Source organism: Xenopus laevis, chromosome 9_10S, assembly GCF_017654675.1.
Source record: "Xenopus laevis strain J_2021 chromosome 9_10S, Xenopus_laevis_v10.1, whole genome shotgun sequence".
NCBI classification, from domain to species: Eukaryota; Metazoa; Chordata; class Amphibia; order Anura; family Pipidae; genus Xenopus; species Xenopus laevis.
The window spans coordinates 15,160,751-15,179,224 of record NC_054388.1 but is presented as its reverse complement, the minus strand read 5'-3'; the positions used below and the strand labels follow the sequence as shown (position 1 = coordinate 15,179,224).

Sequence of the window (18,474 nt, the reverse complement as noted above, 5' to 3'; positions counted from 1 at the left end):
ATGGTTGTGCGGGATCCCGTGCAACAAAAAGTTGCTGTTAGTAACGACTTTTGCCATAAATAATTGCCCTATCCTTATACAAGTATGTTTCTGTCTACCTAGGGATGCACCGAATCCACTGTTTTGGATTCGGCTGAATCCCGGAATCCTTTGCGAAAGATTCTGCGAATATCGAACCGAATCCCTAATTTGCATATGCAAATTAGGGGTGGGAAGGGGAAAAATTTTTTATTTCCTTGTTTTGTGACAAAAAGTCACGTGATTTCCCTCGCAGCCCCTAATTTGCATATGCAATTTACGATTCTGTTCGGCTGGGCAGAAGGATTTGGCCGAATCCCAAATCCTGCTGGAAAAGGCTGAATCCCAAACCGAATCCTGGATTTGGTGCATCCATACTGTCTACACTAGGCACCTGCTTCAGTACAGATCCTTCAGTAAAACAATAAAGTCCTTTAACCTTTTGAATAGGATGCCTATAATCCTTTTTAGGAGTCAAGATTCCTAGAAATAATTATCAATGCATACCTCCCAACTGTCCCTTTTTCAGAGGGACAGTCCCTCTTTTGACAGCTCAACCTGAAGGTCCCTCATTTGTACTGGAAAGTCCCTCTTTTCTCTGCACTGAACAGCCAGAAAGAAGAAACAAAGTTTCTAACTTTAATTGGCTTTTGCCAGAGAGGCCAGTACAGCTAACAGGTGCAACTAAGATACTTTGTAAACAATTTTGAGATAAGAAAATAAGTCCATTTTAACAGTTTAGATAAGGAGAAATATTTTCAAACTTTTATAACCTGCCAAACTTTGTAAAATGAACACATGGGGAAAAGGAGTGATGAATTCCAGTCAAAACGCATTGGGTTGCTGCAAAACCAGTGCTTTTATTGTGTTAAATAAAGCACTGGTTTTGCAGCAACCCACTGCGTTTGACTGGAATTCATCACTCCTTTTCCCATGTGTTATTGGCTTCATTGGACGGAAGCATAGTGATCGAACAGTCTAACCGAATCCAATCTATTTGGCTTTGTTAAATGAACATGGTAAATACGGGGTGTGGCCACAAAATGGGTGTGGTCAAAAAAAATTGCCGCGCTACATGACAAAAAATTTTATATCCCTCTTTTTACTTCCAAAATGTTGGGAGGTATGTCAATGTTCCCTATAGGTACCATGATCTACTGGCAAAAAGAAATCTCACTTTATTTTGGGGGGTCATGGTTACCCACCCTAAACCCAGTTTTGGTTCAACACCTACAGATTCAAATGCCCTGCTTTAAATGAAGAGATTTTCTTGAAATGCTACCTGTGCTCTTTGGTTTGGCCTAGAAACCCCCCATGTTGCATACATGGGCGTCCACAGAGGGGGGCAAGAGGGGTCAGTGCCCCCCCCTGGGACCAGCAGACTGACCATCTGTTTATTCGGGCATTTTGTAATGTGGGCCGCTCCTGATCTATAATGTTCATTTCAAACTGTGGGCTCTAGGACCGCTCCTCCGTCCCAGCCTCCCACTGTGGCTCCGCCCCTTCCACTCGTCTCCGTTCTCATGCTGTGCTGTGTGCAGGCCTGCCTGCCTGCCATCAGGGGGGAACAAGGAAGAAAGTTTTGGGCCAGGCAGGATTTAGGCTCAAAGGGGGGATTAGCCAGCCCCCCTTACGAGCGTGGACATCACTGATGCCGAAGACGGAAGTACAGGAACTGATGTGGTAAGAAGGGAAGCCAGCAGTCACTGTAATTCTCAGGAATCTCTTTAGCCTGCACTCTGTCTCTCTCTACCCCTCTCTCTCTCTGAGTCTTTGTTTCTCTCTCTGCCTCTCTCTCTCTGTCCCTCTGTCTCTCTCTCGCTGCACTCTTTCTTTCTCTCACTGCACTCTGTCTCTCTCTGTGAGTCTCTGTCTCTCTCTGCACTCTGCCTCTCTCACTACACTCTCTCTTTCACTGCACTCTGTCTCTCTCTGCACTGTCTCTCTCTCTCTCTTTTCTCTCTTTGCACTCTGTTGTTCTCTGCACTCTGTCTCACTGCACTCTGCTTCTCTCTGCACTCTGACTCTCTCTGTGAGTCCCTCTCTTTCTACAGTCTCTATCTGTCCACCAATGAAGTTTTTTTTTAACTTTTATGGGGGGCCCTTATCCTAACCACCAATTGTTTTTTTTAACTTGTATGGGGGTCCCTGGTAACCAGTGGGTTTCTAGTGTTTGTTTTATCTCCCATGTTTGTGTGGCTTTTATTACTGTGGTGTTGGGTCTGGGACTGTCATCTAGATTATGTAGGTACCCAGCAGAATGAATTGTAAAAAAAGAACATGTGGCTACATGGGGTATTTATGCATGTACTTGCCCCTGTGCTATCTGTTTGTGAGTTCTGGGGGTATTTATACATGTACGTGCCCTGTGCCATCTGTTTGTGAGTTCTGGGGGTATTTATACATGTACTTACCACTGTACCATCTGTTTGTGAGTTCTGGGGGTATTTTAACATGTACTTGCCCCTGTGCCATCTGTTTGTGAGTTCTGGGGGTATTTATACATGTACTTGCCCCTGTGCCATCTGTTTGTGAGTTCTGGGGGTATTTATACATGTACTTGCCCCTGTGCCATCTGTTTGTGAGTTCTGGGGGTATTTATGCATGTACTTGCCCCTGTGCCATCTGTTTGTGAGTTCTGGGGGTATTTATGCATGTACTTGCCCCTGTGCCATCTGTTTGTGAGTTCTGGGGGTATTTATACATGAACTTGCCACTTTGCCATCTTTGTGTGAACTAGGGTTGCCACTTGTCAGACAACCGGTATTTTGAAGGGTTGCCCGGGTCAAATTAGGGAAACTGTGCAGGATTCCCTTGATTGACCCGGCGATCGGCTGATCGCCGTGGCATAGCTCCACCCCTTGATGGCAGTGACACACCCACCTATCTCACAGGCCCGCCCACAGATGCCTCCTTGCCCCACCCTGGAAAATTTTCTGCGGACACCCATGGTTGCATATCTGGTGTATAAGGCAAGGCTGATATGTTGGTTTTTATACATGAATTTTGGTTCCTTCTGCTCCTCTCCCCCCCCCCCCCGGGATCACATTTCTCTGAGCTCTGAGAGTCCCAGATCTATGGGGGAGGTGCCATAGTGACAGTGCCAATCACAAATTGAATTCACAAGCTCTAAACAACCAAGGTGGAATCCTCTGAACATGGACTATGTCTGGTAAACATGAGAGGGAGGGTAGGGATTATATAAATCACATAGCCAGGGCAGGTGCAACTTGTGATAATCCAATGCATTGTCTCTCCTCAGGGCAACCAGTTAATACTATTCCCTTGATTACTAGACACAGTTCTACTAGATACAGGTAGTTATGCCCCCCTACTGTAGTAGGTCCAGGAAGTCACTAGTTATGTATAGGAGGCTATCCACTCCAAATTGAATACAAATAATGGGTATCTAAAAGTAACTGTGTTTAACATGGCAACAGTTTGGTTCAAATACACTGTGTTTCCTTCCAGCCAGTCCAGTCAAACAGAGGAGGAAGGCTTTACAGGACCAACAGCACTAAAGACCATGAAGCCAAGAAATTGGGGGTACTAACACTGAGGGCTGAACCGTCCCTCTACTTCGACCCCTCTACTGCCTTGTAAGGACACGGTGGAAGAGCAGATCCAGAGAACACAACTAACAGCCTCTCCCAGTCCTAGTGGGGGCAGGAAAACACAGGACACACCAGTGATGGATATAAAATTCACAGAGAGGTAACTTTATCACAGTACGCAAATAGGGTGATAAACTATTAAAGCTTTTTTTTTTCTCCACTGTCCTACTAGTAGCAGAAGCAGTAGAAATACAGGAGGGAAATGTACATTTTGGCAAGTATACATTTCTTCCTGTCCCTGCCCCAGTGAAGTTTACAATTTGAAATCACTGTCACATTTCCATCAGCCCCTGCCCCCGTGGAGTTTACAGTCTAATTCCCTGTCACATTCCCACTAGTCCTTGTCCAGTGGAGCTTACAATCTATAGTCTGCATAACATTCCCATCGGTCCTTATCCCAAAAAGCTTACAATTGAAGGCCCCTATCTCATTCCCATTAGTCTATGCCTAGTGGAGCTTGCAATCCATGGTCCCTATCACATTCCCACTAGTCCCTGCCCAGTGGAGCTTACAATCTATAAGTTCCCTATCACATTCCCACTTATCTCTGCCCATTGGCACTTACAATTTAAGGACCCTATCACATTTCCATAAGCCTCTGCCCCAGTGATGTAGTAATTCTAGGTCCCTATCACATTTGCATCTCTCCCTGCACCAGTGAGCTTACAATCTAAGGTACCTATTCCATTCCCATCAGTCCATGCCTAGTGGAGCTTTCAGTCTAAGGCCCTTATCACATAACCCATCTACCCTGCCCCAGTGAGCTTACAATCTATGCCCTCTATTAAATTACCATCAATCCCTGCCCCTGAGAGTCCCTGTCCCAGTGAAGCTTATAATCGAAAATCCCTATCACAATCCTATCAGTTCCTCACCCTGTAAGTTTACAATCCAAGGTCCCTATCACATTCCCATCTGTTCCTGTATATCTCACTTTTAGTCTGACTCATATACTGCGACCCATGGTCGTATCCCAGTAAGTAGCTCAGAACCCCCCCATGTAAATGTGATCCTTACTTTCAGCTCTAACACTTCCCCTGTTGTTTTGGAGGAGAAAGAATTATGTATATGGTCAGTAAATGCATCTCTTTTTCCCCCCACATCTGAACAAGCTCACAAGAAGGTCTCTATCCTCGTGTATTAGAATTTCTTCAATGATACCCTAGGGCAGGAGTGCCCATACTTCTACATCCATAAAAGCATTGTTAGCATTCTGTTCCATGAAAAATACATAAATACTGATTTATGGGAAAATGTATATTGCTTTATTTAACAAACAATATTTCTCAGGTAATCTTAAAGGAGATGGATAGCTACGGAGGCATTTTATTGCCAATAGATTAGCTGCAATAGTGCAAGCTAGAATGCTATATATATATATATATATATATATATATTTAGAAGCTCTCTGTTTGTTTAGGATAGCAGCTGCAGTATTAGCTTGGTGTGACATCACTTCCTGCCTGAGTCTCTCCCTGCTCACTTATAGCTCTGGGCTCAGATTACAGCAGAGAAGGAGGGCGGGGGGGGGGGAGAGAAGCAAACTGAGCATGCTCTTGCCCGGGGCAAGGAGGTTTAAGATGAAGGCAGGAAGTCTGATACAGAAATCCATGTGTACACAATAGAAGGAAAGAAATGTAGTGTTTCTTTTGACAGAGGACTTACTTTGAGGATTTACAGGTATATTTAGGTGGCCCTTTTTTATAAGGCTAAAGGTCCCAGCTAAAGGTCTACTAATAGATCCTGATCTACCTTTTGGGCACCTCTGCCCTAGGGTTAGTGTCCAGGAAAAACTGTAGATAAAATACTCAATACCTAGCTAAGCAGGATTGGATCTCTCTATACTGTGGATTAAAAGCGATACAGAAAATGGGATTACAGAATTTGTATCTCATTTCTGTTTAAGGGTGGAGGCAGACGGGGAGATTAGCCAGCGACAAATCTTCTCTACTGGGGGCAACTAATCTCTACGAAATGCCTTCCCGCTGGCAATGTGGATTAAACGCGTTGCAGAAGATGGTATTATCTGTACAGCTATGGGACCTGATATCCAGAATGCTTGGGACCTGGGGCTTTCCAGATAAGGGATCTTTCTGTAATTTGGATCTTCATACCTTAAGTCTATTAGAAAATCATGAAAAACCATTAAATAAATCCATTAGGCTGGTTTTGCATCCAATTAGGATTAATTATATATTTTAGTTGAGATCAAGTACAAGGAACTGTTTTATTATTACAGAGAAAAAGGAAATCATTTTTAAAACTTTGAATTATTTGGATAAAATGGAGTCTATGGGAGATGGCCATTCTGTAATATGGAGCTTTCTGGATAACTGGTTTCCAGATAACGGATCTCATACCTGTATCTCATTTCTGTTGAAGGGGTGAGGCAGACAGGGAGATTAGTCGCCCAGAGACAAATCTTCTCTACAGTGGATGATTAATCTCCCCGAAATGCCTTCATGCTGGCAAGAATACGAATCACCAGTGGGATAGCATACAAATCGCTTGATATTTCCGAAGTTTCTTTGACAGACAACTTCAGGTGACTTTGTAAATACGAAAGCATTTGGAGAGATTAGTCGCCAGCAGTAGAGAAGATTTGTCGCTGTTTGTTGTATAATTTTTTTAAATACAATACTTCTAATATATTTTACCTTATCATAAATATTGTGATCAGTCATTATTTATTATTACAAAAGATTTTATTATGTTATGATAAAGATGCAAGCAGAGTACAATTCTAAGACAGTCTATTGTGTTAAATACTTTTGTCACTGGCATCACCTACCTACCTTACATATTTATATAAATTGAAAGTTTCAGTCCTGAATATGTTGTTAGCTTTCTTTATAAAAAAAAAAACAAACCACAATGGTAAGTGGGGGCACTGATTGAATGCCTTACCTAGGGTGCCAAACTACCTTGGCCCCGCCCTGCCTGTATCTCATTTCTGTTGAAGGGGTGAGGCAGACAGGGAGATTAGTCGCCCAGCGACAAATCTTCTCTTCAGTGGATGATTAATCTCCCCGAAATGCCTTCCTGCTGGCAAGAATACGAATCACCAGTGGGATGGCATACAAATCGCTTCAGATTTCCAAAGTTTTCTTGAGAGACAACTTCGGGTGACTTTGTAAATACGAAAGCATTTGGAGAGATTAGTCGCCAGCAGTAGAGAAGATTTGTCGCTGGTTGATTAATCTCCCCGTCTGCCACCACCCTAAAAGATATTTTATTGTTGATTTTGTCTATTAAAATATGATTACCGACAGTGGTGGACTCTCTCTTGATATTGGAATCCAAACCTAACAAGTCAGTTTGTTCCCATAGCCTGATTTCTCGCTTTATCAGCCATCCCTCAAACTCCTTCTCCTTAATCAAAGGTGGAGCGTATCCTTGGAAAAATCTGAGAGAATGGTTATATATGTTTCCTAGCTATTTTGGATGGTGATTGCTAGATTTATATAAATATGCATAAACGGTGTATAGCTATAATTTGTGAAGTTATTACCCTCAGGTTCCATAGACAGTTGCTATTTAGTGGGACTGTGGGGGGTTGTTTGGGATTCTCTGCCAGAGCCTCTTTTGAATCCCAGTTATTCCTGCCCTCAAGGACGAGATCAAGAAAACAGGATCTGTTACAGATGTTAATATGATTCCACTATTATACAAACTGAAGCCTGAAATAAATATATTTAAGTACAGTATATCCCTAGACCCTTTCCATATAATTGGAATATTATCAATGTTGTTCTTATGTAGGACCAGGTTTGCTCAACCCTCATGTGCCAGAACCCTAATCCTGAGGAATGCAGGGACATAAGGACTGAAAGCCTTTACATGCAGGACATGATATATTGGTGGATAGTGATTGGGCGTCAACTGTGTGCCACAAATAGTCTGCACCTCATTGTGTAAATGCAAAATGTGTTGAGAATCTTTCAATAAGAATTTTAATCAGTTACATAGTTTTGAAGGTGTAAATGTGCATAGTGAGTAAAATTGGCTGTCCGTCCATCCCTGCTTTGATGGGGAAACCAGGAAGGTTAATGGCATTTTTGTGAATGACAATATCCAGGGAAAAGTCATGCATTTCATGGGAATCTGTTCTCCATAAAAGTACTTATTTCTCCTCCAAAACAACAGGGGAAGTGTAAGAATTGGATAAAAGGATCAGATGTACATGTGGGGTTCAGAGCTACTTATTGGGGTGTGACTGTGGGATGCAGTCTATAAGTCAGACTTATAGAGAAGAAGCCAAAAAGTGAGAACCAGGGAACCTAGGCCTACAAAAGTGTAAGGATTCTCTGGGTCTTTACAGTGTCTTACCATTTCTCTTTATTTGGGTTTAGGAGATGGCTTTAAATTAAATCCAAGTGATGAACCAGTTGGATCACCCTTATATCATCCAGATGTTTGATGAGGTGGAGATGCCTAATGAGATCTTTTTCATTCTAGAATAGTAAGTGGAGATTATTGTTTCACCACTAGTTATACAATGGTTGTTTATATACTTGTGCTTTCCCTGCCCCTGCTGATGATGTAGGAGAAGTGGCTGCCCAGGTATATAAATCCATATAGTGGCCTGAGAAAGGCACAGGTTGGGTTAGGTCAAAGGATTATAAACATTCAACAGTGCATTGCTAGTCCCTACCCGTTTTGTTCCCTTTCACTTTCTCTTCTTGACCATTGTGCACCCACCATATTATAGCTCTATACCTTCTCTGCTAAATACTCCAGGAATAAATCCATATCCTTAAATCTGCCATCCAGTCCCAATAACTACCCATTCAGGCTTTAGCTCCATCTCTCATTATGTGTCCCCCCCCCAGGGTGTTTGAGAGATGAGAATTACTAGTTAATGGAGGTGGATGCAATGGTGTATGTGCACCAGTACTGTGAGGGCTTATATATATATATATATATATATATATATATATATATATATATATATATATATATATATATATATATTATATATATATATATATATATATATATATATATATATATATATATATATATCACAGGAAGGCTGAAGCTGGGCATCCCATAATATGTCCCTGAGCTGTGATTCAGGTTCCTCTGTTCTTGCAGGGGGTGGGGGTGCAACATCCACCTCCCGCAGCATCACATTGCATTCTAAGTTTGTTGCCTCACCCATTTAAAAATGGCTTCATATTGAATCCACAGGCTGCAGCTCTGATTGGTAATTAGCCACGCTGCCGGCCTCTGAGACGTTTACTATTCCTGTTCATATCCCTGGGGGGCAACTGTTTAAACAGAGTAGTTGGGGGGAAGACATAAGACAGATAAAATACACCACATTTTGCACAGTCTATCTATTTACCCAGTTTTTATTTTTATACTGAACAATTCCTTTAAAGCGTATTAGAAGGGTGTTCTATTTTCAGTTATATTGTGTCTGACAAGAATGAAATTCAGAGTTCTAATATTTTGCTGCACGTTTTTTCTCATTGTTTTTAGAGGATGGTGATGCCCAGAAAATGGCACCTCCAACAGGCGGCATCCCTGAACTGCAGCCCGCAGCGGTAAAACCTACTGGTAAGCATCTTTATGGGGCATCTTGCTCTTCATTTCAGGAGATTGAAATTACGGAAAGGCTGTGTCCCATAGACTCCATTTTATCCAAATAAGCCAAAATTGTAAAAATGATTCCCTATTTCTCTGTAACAATACAATAGCTTGTACTTGATCCCAACTAAAATATAATTAATCCTGTAAAATTATCCTTTATTTTAAGGCAGCATTAAGGATTCGGATTTTCAAGCATCGCTTAGACATGGGACACAACAGCCAAGCATATGACGCATTAACTCAAATCCCAGATCCTCGCAGGTACGACCCCCGTGACAAGTTCACTTTAAGTCTAGTTGCATAACATGCATTGTAAATCCAAATAGTTATACATTATCGTCTCCTTTTGCCAGTTTACCAAAGAAGCAGATCTTTGTCCAGTTTGCTCACTATTGTCCACCTATCAGATCAGACATGGGCTTTTTTATATTGTGCTCGTCCTTAGACTGCATACACAGGCCAAGGAATTTTTTGGCCAAGTGGAGTATAAGGCCCAGCCAGAACAATACCCGGATAATCAGGAAAATGTAAACATTGTAGCACCATATAAAGCCCAGTAAAGTTTTGCATTAGTGGAGGAGCATGTTCCATTTGGGTAGGAGAGGAGGGTTGGCCAAGGGACCCTGCCTTTAATGCTAGAGTCACTCTTGCTGTTTAATAATTATAATTTAGGCAACTGAACTGTTTACGGCATCTCGTAGTGGTTCTGTGTGAGTGCTCCCAGCTGCAGGACCTTGTAGAGTTTCCATATGTAAATCTCCATAATGAGGTAACTGCCCATTTCTTCTCTGTCCTTGGGGGGGGGGCACTTGCACAGTGAGCAGATGCTTCATTTTCTTCATGAAGTCTCACTTAAATATGCCTTAGGTAGGTTGTAGTTATCATTGAATCTCATGCTCGTACCGTTGACCTAATGACCCACAACTACTGTGTGAACTCCAGTATGAGTTCCATATATACCGACACAACTACAATTCTCTTCTGGCTAACTGAATGATAGCATTATATTCCTGACATGCCCTGATACCTTCCTGGTCAGTACATGATGCATATGTGACAGCTGGAATATGACAGGAGTAAGACTATATAATATTATAGATCTATATATAATGCTGCCATTAGTGTATAGCTGTTTGTTTCCCTTAAATTTGGGGAGGCCCATTTATCAAAGGTTGAATTTTGAATTCATGTGAGTTTTTTTTTTTTTTTACTCTAATAAATTCGAATATACTCGAAATTTGATTGGGAGGTTATTTAAGAAAAAAAATCGAATATCTAAAACTCAAACTGAGTTTTTTCTCAGGAAAAAGTTTTTTTGTCAGGAAGACTATTAACTTCTTCAAAGGGACTCAGAGCAGAATTACTTGTTGTATTTATATAGACCTTTCTGATAAAGCTTACTTAGTTTTAGCCTTTCCTTCTCCTTTAAGGCACTATCCATATGGAGTGTCTGTTTCCCTCTGCATACCTACTGATGACTTTATTGCCTCCTGAACTGAACCAACTGTGCTTGTGCCACTGTGATAGGAAAATCAGTTCTACTGGAGAAGCCATGCGCTGTATAAAGGATAGCAATGATGTTTCTTTCCCCAGGCTCCTCTCAGTTGGTCTGGTTCCCTTATTCAGCTATTGACCATCTCCGGCAGACTCTGGGCGAGAATGAAAGTAACTGGCACAATCAGGCTGTTGAGATCTCTGCTTTCCTCCCTGTCTCATATTGAAGGGGTTGTTCACCTTTAAATTAACTTTTGGTATGATGTAGAGAGTGATATTCTGAGACAATTTGCAATTGGTTTTCATTTTTTACTATTTGTGGATTTTCAGTTGTTTAGCTTTTTATTCAGCAGCTCTCCAGTTTGCAGTTTCAGCCATCTGGTCCAAATTACCCTAGCAACCATGCATTGAATTGAATAAGACACTGGAATATGAATATATTCTTGTCTACCACCCTGTCTCTTAAAGGGCAAGTAAATCCTGGACTAAACATAAACTGCATGGATTAATATCAGAGCAGGGGGGCTGCTGTACTGACTATATATCATTTGTATGGGATTGATTGACCAAACCTCTGACATCAGTGCAGATCAGTAGGACTGGGTCCAGACATGGCTTATCCCCTTCTTATATTTATCCATCCTTAGCACCTCCTTTCACCAATTTCTCCCACCCTTGCCTCTTGATTCCACCTTCACTTTTCAGTGACCCTTTTCCCTTGCACTAGAGGTCTCCCTCCTCTGTAATGTTCCCTAGCAATACTATAGAACTATAAAAAAAATGCAAGAATACCAATGAAATGTGTATAAACATATTTATTTATAAATTGGATGTTATATTTATGCATTTTAGATGAATTCATACTAATTTAAGTTGGGAAGGACTCACATCCATTAGGTTCAAGTTTTAGTATAAAAGGGATCTTCCTATTTAGTAGTTGATCCAGAGGAAGGCAAAAACCCCATCTGAAGCCAGAGCCAATTTGCCTCAGAGGGGGAAAAATTCCTTCCTGACTCCCAACGGGCAATCGGACAAGTCCCTGGATCAACTTGTACTATGAGTTTATGTGAGTATCAGTACTAAGAGTTTATGTCAGGGTTTAGAGTAGGAGATGTGACTAGTTGTTGAGTGGAAGGCTTGAAAGGATAGAATTTAGAAAGGAAAGAATTTGAACAGAAGAAACCATTGAGGATATCTAGTATAGGTAAATCTAAAAACAACTGGACTTGCTGAGTAATCAATGAAGACGTTTCACTACTCATCCGAGCAGCTTCTTCAGTTCAACCAGTCAGTTGAACTGAAGAAGCTGCTCGGATGAGTAGTGAAACATCTTCATTGATTACTCAGCAAGTCCAGTTGTTTTTAGATTTACCTATACTAGATATACCATGACCTGGATGAATGAAAAGCTTCATAGTCAAACCACTGAGGAATTGGGTTAGGAGATTGCAGGGGGGGAGGCAAAAGAAAAAATTGGAGAAGAGAAGCCTCTGTGTAGGGGGAATCATTTTAGTGTGTGCTATGTAGTGGTGACTAAATGGAGGTGTAGTAAGAAGGGCAAGGATTAAAAGATATTTTAAAGAGGAGAAACTCTTGATGATATGTAAATAAAAGAAGATATTGGTGGAGGAGTGTTAGCACAAGGACAGAGCTTGCGGTTAGAGGTAAAATATGGGATAAGGGCTAGTGATGGAGCTAAAGTTAGATGAAAAGTCCTTAGGTAGATTGGTAATTGGATACTAAGGAAAACTAAGGTCCTAATAGTGGAGCTATGGTGTTTGAAAATATGAATGCTGCTAGTGGAGCTGTAGAGGTAGATATGAATGTTGGAGCTATGGTTCTGTGAAATGTAGATGCTTAAGGCAAGATGTTGGGGTTGTAGTAGTTTGCAAAAAAAGGAAGATGGATGAAACTATGGAACTCAAAGTGAGGTGGAGATGTGTGTGGGTGGAGTGAGGTAAAATGAAGCAAAGACACCACTGGTGGAGATGTGATAGTCTGAAAAGAATACAATCATAGAGCTACAGGAGGAGATAAAGTCCCTGCTGGTGTAGTTGCAGGAATCTTGAAGTTACCACTTGCTGAACTGCATCAGCTTGAAAGGAGATGTTGCTGGTGGAGCTGCAGACGCCACTGGATCTGTATGAGAAAAAAATATCAGTCAGTAATAGATCATCATTAATTCATTCAGAGGCATGGCATTTATGCACAAGTCTTATTCATTAGGGGTTCCCTCATGTTAGGGAGTTTTTCACCCAGACTAAAGCTGGCCATAGACGCAAAGATCCGATCGTACGAATCAACGTACGATCGGACTTTCCCATCTCCCGAACCTCCACTAACCATTCAGATCAAAGTCTTTACCATTCCGATCAAATAGAACAGATCACCCAATGTTCTGCCCCTGACGGCAATCGTACGATACTTATGTCTGACAACACTAGTGACAGTCTCCCTCTGAAAATCGTACGATCGGCAATACACGCAGAGATATTATCGGCAGCCGACAGAAATTTTCTAACCTGTCCGATCGACCAAACGACCGATCTCCGACGGACGAAAAATGTCGGGACTCTCCACACACGGTCCGAAAATTGTACGAATCCACGATTCGTACGATCGGATCTTTGCGTCTATGGCCAGCTTAATGCTCCTTTTAGAAATAAATGCACTGGCTATGGGAATAAGAAATAATGCCTGAGCCTTCTCAATCACATTCTACCCTGTTGTGTTATTGTGTGGCTGCTGCAGTGAGGCTAATGTCCATCAGCACAGAAAACCTTGATTTTGGGAAGGATTGTGACCAAGAAATGTAAACTTGAGCATCTTCTAGCCGAAACCCACCTCTTGTGCACAGTGAGGATTCGGGTCCTGCCAATGTAGACACCCACCAGGCAGCAGGGGATCAAATTGTTATTTGTCTACCAGCTGAGAACCATTGTAGTGAATAGAGATGGGACCTTACCCTGTGGATGTTTCTTTTTCCTTGGCTGTGATTTAGAAAACTCATTCTGGGCTGTTGATGTTATTGGCCACAATATCAATAACAGGAGAAGCCTTCCAGGGCCATTTGTAGAGCTGCTTCTTGTTCTGCCGATGTTTGTTTGCAGAAGTCACAAGCACGCCGCAGCTTTGAGAGAGAAACTCCCTTCAGTCCTGTATAGGGAAAAATCATATTTGTGATTCATGAATACAATTTAGAGCTTGTATATGATTCATAAACAAAAAAATAAAGACTGAAGACCAAATGCAAATTGTCTTACAACGCCATTGTCACCATTATCCTAAAATGTAATATTAAGTACCCCTTAAAACATGTTTATTATTCCCAGTGTGATTATAATAAAAAGCAACTCTTGCAGCTGTTGAGTTACACTGTGAGATGGTGCAGTCGTATCAAATATAATGGATTCCCTCACCTTTCTTGGCCGGCAAGTTCTGCAGAGTCCGGAGATGTTCTTCTATCTCAGCCCTGACGATCTTCTTAGGTGGTAGTTGGGTGACGAATGGGTGCTGCAGGAGTTCTTCAGCACACGCTCTCTCCGAAGGGTCCTTTTTCAGACAGGACTCCAAGAAGGACACAAAATGCTGTGACCTGGAAAAACCAGAGATTTTAGCTTTAGCTAGCAAAAAAAATCCCCAGATTTCCAGATTCCAGAAGCTTTTACCCAGTAACCATTAGCTATACCCCAGAATATACATATATTTTGCAGTCTATCTGTCTATCTATCTATCTATCTATCTATCTATCTATCTATCGTCTATTTATCATCTATCTATCTATCTATCGTATATTTTTCTATCCCTCTCGCATCTAGCTATCTATATGTCTGTCTGTCTATCATCAACTATCCATCGCTCTCTCTCTCTCTCCCTCTCCCTCTCCCCCCCAGTAACCATTAGCTATACCCCAGGATATACATATATTTTGCAGTATATCTGTCTATCTGACACGAGCTGGGACAGACTCACCAGGTGTTTGATTGAAGCTTCGGTGGTTGGGCTTCAATTATCAGGTCCTCAACTGGATATTGCCCTGTGTATGCTGAAAGTGAAAAACATATACATCATGTCCATCAAACATGTCTAGAAGTTATTTATTTAATCTATAGAAAAAGTTATTTTTTGCTGGAAATAGCAAATCATCCCAAATTCCTCCCATTCTGATATAGAACCTCTGCTGCTCAATGTATAAAATAAAGTAGCCACAATTGTTGTGATTCACTTACGTGGTTTTCCTTCAGCCATTTCGATGGTGGTTATCCCCAGCGACCAGATGTCACACTGCAAAAGACACACCAAAGAGCATTAGAAGGAGAGAATTGGGTTATTGGTGTTTAATAAAATCTAAGTAAAAAGGCTGCACTTCTCTTTTAGAAACATATACATATATTATCATGGGTGCAAAAGTACACGCCATTCTCCTTAGCTCAATTATGGCCAAAACAGAACAGAAAACAACTTCTAAAATAGCCCAATGCACCCCCTAGTAAATGAACACACCATGGTATATGTAAAAGTAAAAAAAATGCTTTATTATATATAAAAGTGTATACAGCAATACACAAACAATAGCAGTTACAGTACATAACACCAGTTTCACAATGCAAATGAGCAAATATATTAAAGCAGACACATGTGCACAAAGTTAAGAGACCCAACGTTTCCGAAAAACTCTTTCTCTCCATGAGAAAATAACTGCTTCTATGTCCCATTAACACTGATAAGTAACTGCTCCGTGTTGTTACAAGTATTATAAGTACAACATACTTTGGTGTCGTACGCCAGGCGCTGGCCCTTCTGCCTTATGGCCTCGGGTGCCATCCAATGTGGTGTCCCTTCCGCTTCGTGGCACAACCCAGTTTGCGGGTCCAGGTCCCAGCTGTGTCCAAAGTCGACTGAAATGACAGATAGAATCCATTAATGGAAAATAACTTGTTTAACCACAATAAGATAGAAACCTGAATTATGAAACCCCCTGACTCCATATTCACAGAAGCTCCCCACCATCCATTACTCTTATAACTGTAAGTTTTACTCACTGATCTTCACTTTGGCCGTCTCTGTGAGCATGATGTTCGGGCTCTTGATGTCTTTATGAACGGCCCCGTTCTTGTGGATGTGGTGCAGCCCCTGGGGAGATTGAGATGTATGTTATAAGATTATAAACATTCCCAACAAAGAGATTGTATATATAATTGATGCAATTAAAGAAGAGTCCTTAAGGGGTAAATCTGGCCTTACCTTTAAAACCTCCTTGCAGACATAGCCAATCCAGGTCTCCTTCAGGGATTGGCCATTGGTCTTACTGATGAGGTTGTACAGAGAGCCTCCACCACAGTATTCAAGAACAATCTGCAATATATAGAAATTATTTCAGGTCATGTATTCTGTCACTTCCAGTGGAGATTGTTTTGGCACAAGAGGAATGAACACGATACAGTAAATCATTTCTTACTTCCAAGAGCTCCGATGAGCACTCCGTGAGTGGAGCCCTGTAGTAGGCTCCATAGTAAGAGGCGATGTTCTTGTGGCCTCCGAACTGCTGGAGAAACTTCAGCTCCCTGCAGACTGACTCTTCATCCTGGAGTGGAATAATAGAAATCCCTTTAGTTCACATAGGCAACTACACAAATCGGATTGATATATAGTGATTGGAATTATAAAGATACAGTACTCGGCTGATGTTGGCGATCTTCACCGCTACCACGCCTCTACGATGGTGTCGTCCCTGTAATACAGACAGAAAGGTTGACTTATATACAAGTAGGAAAGAGAGGGTCTAATGCAGCCCCCAAACCAGAAGCTTGATATGTCTGCCAAATCATTGTGTGATTGTGTGTAGTGATCACAATCTTGTTCAGTTCCCCTACTCTCTAGGAATTGGTTGGTAACTTACCTTGTAGACGTCTCCAGTGCCGCCCACTCCAACAAGCACATCCTTGGTCAGCCGACCATCAGGAGGCTGGAAAATAAAATAGAAAAAAGAAGGATTTTATTGATAACATAATATTCCTCAGGGTACAAAACATGTCTCACTTCCGGCAGTAGCGGCGAGTGTTTTACCCTCCTTTCTACTCACCTCATAAGTCTCGGAGAGGGTTCTGGATTCCGCCTGTGGCTGAAGGAGAAGAGAAAGAGTCTATTACATTCTATACTTTATCTGTACCTGTTCTCTATTCAGCAAAACCCTAAATTCAGCTAAAACAGTAGCAGTTGACTTACCTTCCTCCAGGGGGCGCAGAATAGCATTGCGCCTAAGTTTTTTAGCTCTTAAAAGAGCTGTTGGGTTATAAAGAGATATCAGCTGACGTCAAAGGAAGATGTTATATCCAAACGCCAAAAATCAGATGGAATATCACTGAATATCTCTAAAACAATCGCTGTGAAAAATCACTCTGAAAATCTCTTCGAAAACGCTGTGAAAACGCTTCGTCGCTCACAAAATTCACTGTGTGGGGAAACAGAAAGAAAGAAGAGATTGTAAGCTCACATGCACCAGTCCTCTCTGCTATACATATCAGGATTCACTGCCTTATATAAGTATTCACACCCTCAACCAATTCTCCCATTGTACAAAAACAAACCCTAAACTTATATATATTGTTTATCTGTTTTATCTGTTATTTTTATTCCGACCATAAATTCTAAAATCTGATTTCCACTGGCAAAAAACTAAATTTACCATCAGTTTTTCCTTTTGCATCAACAGCATTAAAGCAAAGTTCCCCTTTAAATGAAATGAAATTAAACAGGTTGCAGCATTTCCCTGTATTGGCACCATCCATTCTTCCCTCTATTATAATATGAGGCCCAGTCCCTGCTGACATGCAGCCTCTCAACTTCATGATATCACGGTAATAGGACTAGTACAGGCTACAGGTCTGACAAGGGATGCTGGGATTTGTAGGTCAGTAACAGAAGATTATAGGCTGCCGGTCTGGCAAGGGATGCTGGGATTTGTAGTTCAATAACAGTTAGAAGACCACAAGCTGCAGGTCTGACAAGGGATGCTGGGATTTGTACTATAGGCTACAGGTCTGACAAGGGATACTGGGATTTGTAGGTCAGTAACAGTTAGGTTATAGGCTAGTTGTAGTTCAGTAACAGAAGACCACAGGCTGCAGGTCTGACAAGGGATGCTGGGATTTGTAGTTCAGTAACAGTTAGAAGACCACAAGCTGCAGGTCTGACAAGGGATGCTGTGATTTGTACTACAGACTGCAGGTCTGACAAGGCATGCTGGGATTTGTAGTTCAGTAACAGTTAGAAGACCACAAGCTGCAGGTCTGACAAGGGATGCTGGGATTTTTAGGTCAGTAACAGCTATAAAACTACAGGCTGCAGGTCTGACAAGGGATGCTGGGATTTGTAGGTCAGTAACAGTTAGAAGATTATAGGCTGCAGGTCTGACAAGGGATGCTGGGATTTGTATTATAGGCTGCAAGTCTGACAAGGGATGCTGGGATTGGTACTATAGGCTACAGGTCTGACAAGGGATGCTGGGATTTTTACTACAGGCTACAGGTCTGACAAGGGATGCTGGGATTTGTACTATAGGCTGCAGGTCTGACAAGGGATGCTGGGATTTGTACTATAGGCTGCAGGTCTGACAATGGATGCTGGGATTTGTACTTTAGGCTACAGGTCTGACAAGGGATTCTGGGATTGTACTATAGGCTACAGGTCTGACAAGGGATGCTGGAATTTATACTATAGGCTACAGGTCTGACAAGGGATGCTGGGATTT

The 18,474-nt window shown here is 41.7% G+C and overlaps 2 long non-coding RNA genes across 2 annotated transcripts in view; one reads left to right on the top strand and one right to left on the bottom strand.

Annotated features, from left to right (window-relative positions):
* Positions 1-1,512: 1,512 nt before the first annotated feature.
* LOC121398901 overlaps positions 1,513-18,474 on the top strand; it is a 28,755-nt gene continuing 11,793 nt past the window's right edge. The window contains exons 1-5 of the long non-coding RNA XR_005964604.1: positions 1,513-1,701; positions 3,490-3,732; positions 7,985-8,094; positions 9,120-9,197; positions 9,397-9,491. This is a non-coding gene — a long non-coding RNA (uncharacterized LOC121398901). The remainder of the gene's footprint in view (positions 1,702-3,489; positions 3,733-7,984; positions 8,095-9,119; positions 9,198-9,396; positions 9,492-18,474) is intronic.
* On the bottom strand, positions 15,926-16,518 carry LOC121398906. Its single transcript, XR_005964609.1, has 2 exons — positions 16,402-16,518; positions 15,926-16,308 (listed from the first exon to the last, which is right to left on the bottom strand). It is a non-coding gene; the product is annotated as an uncharacterized LOC121398906 (long non-coding RNA).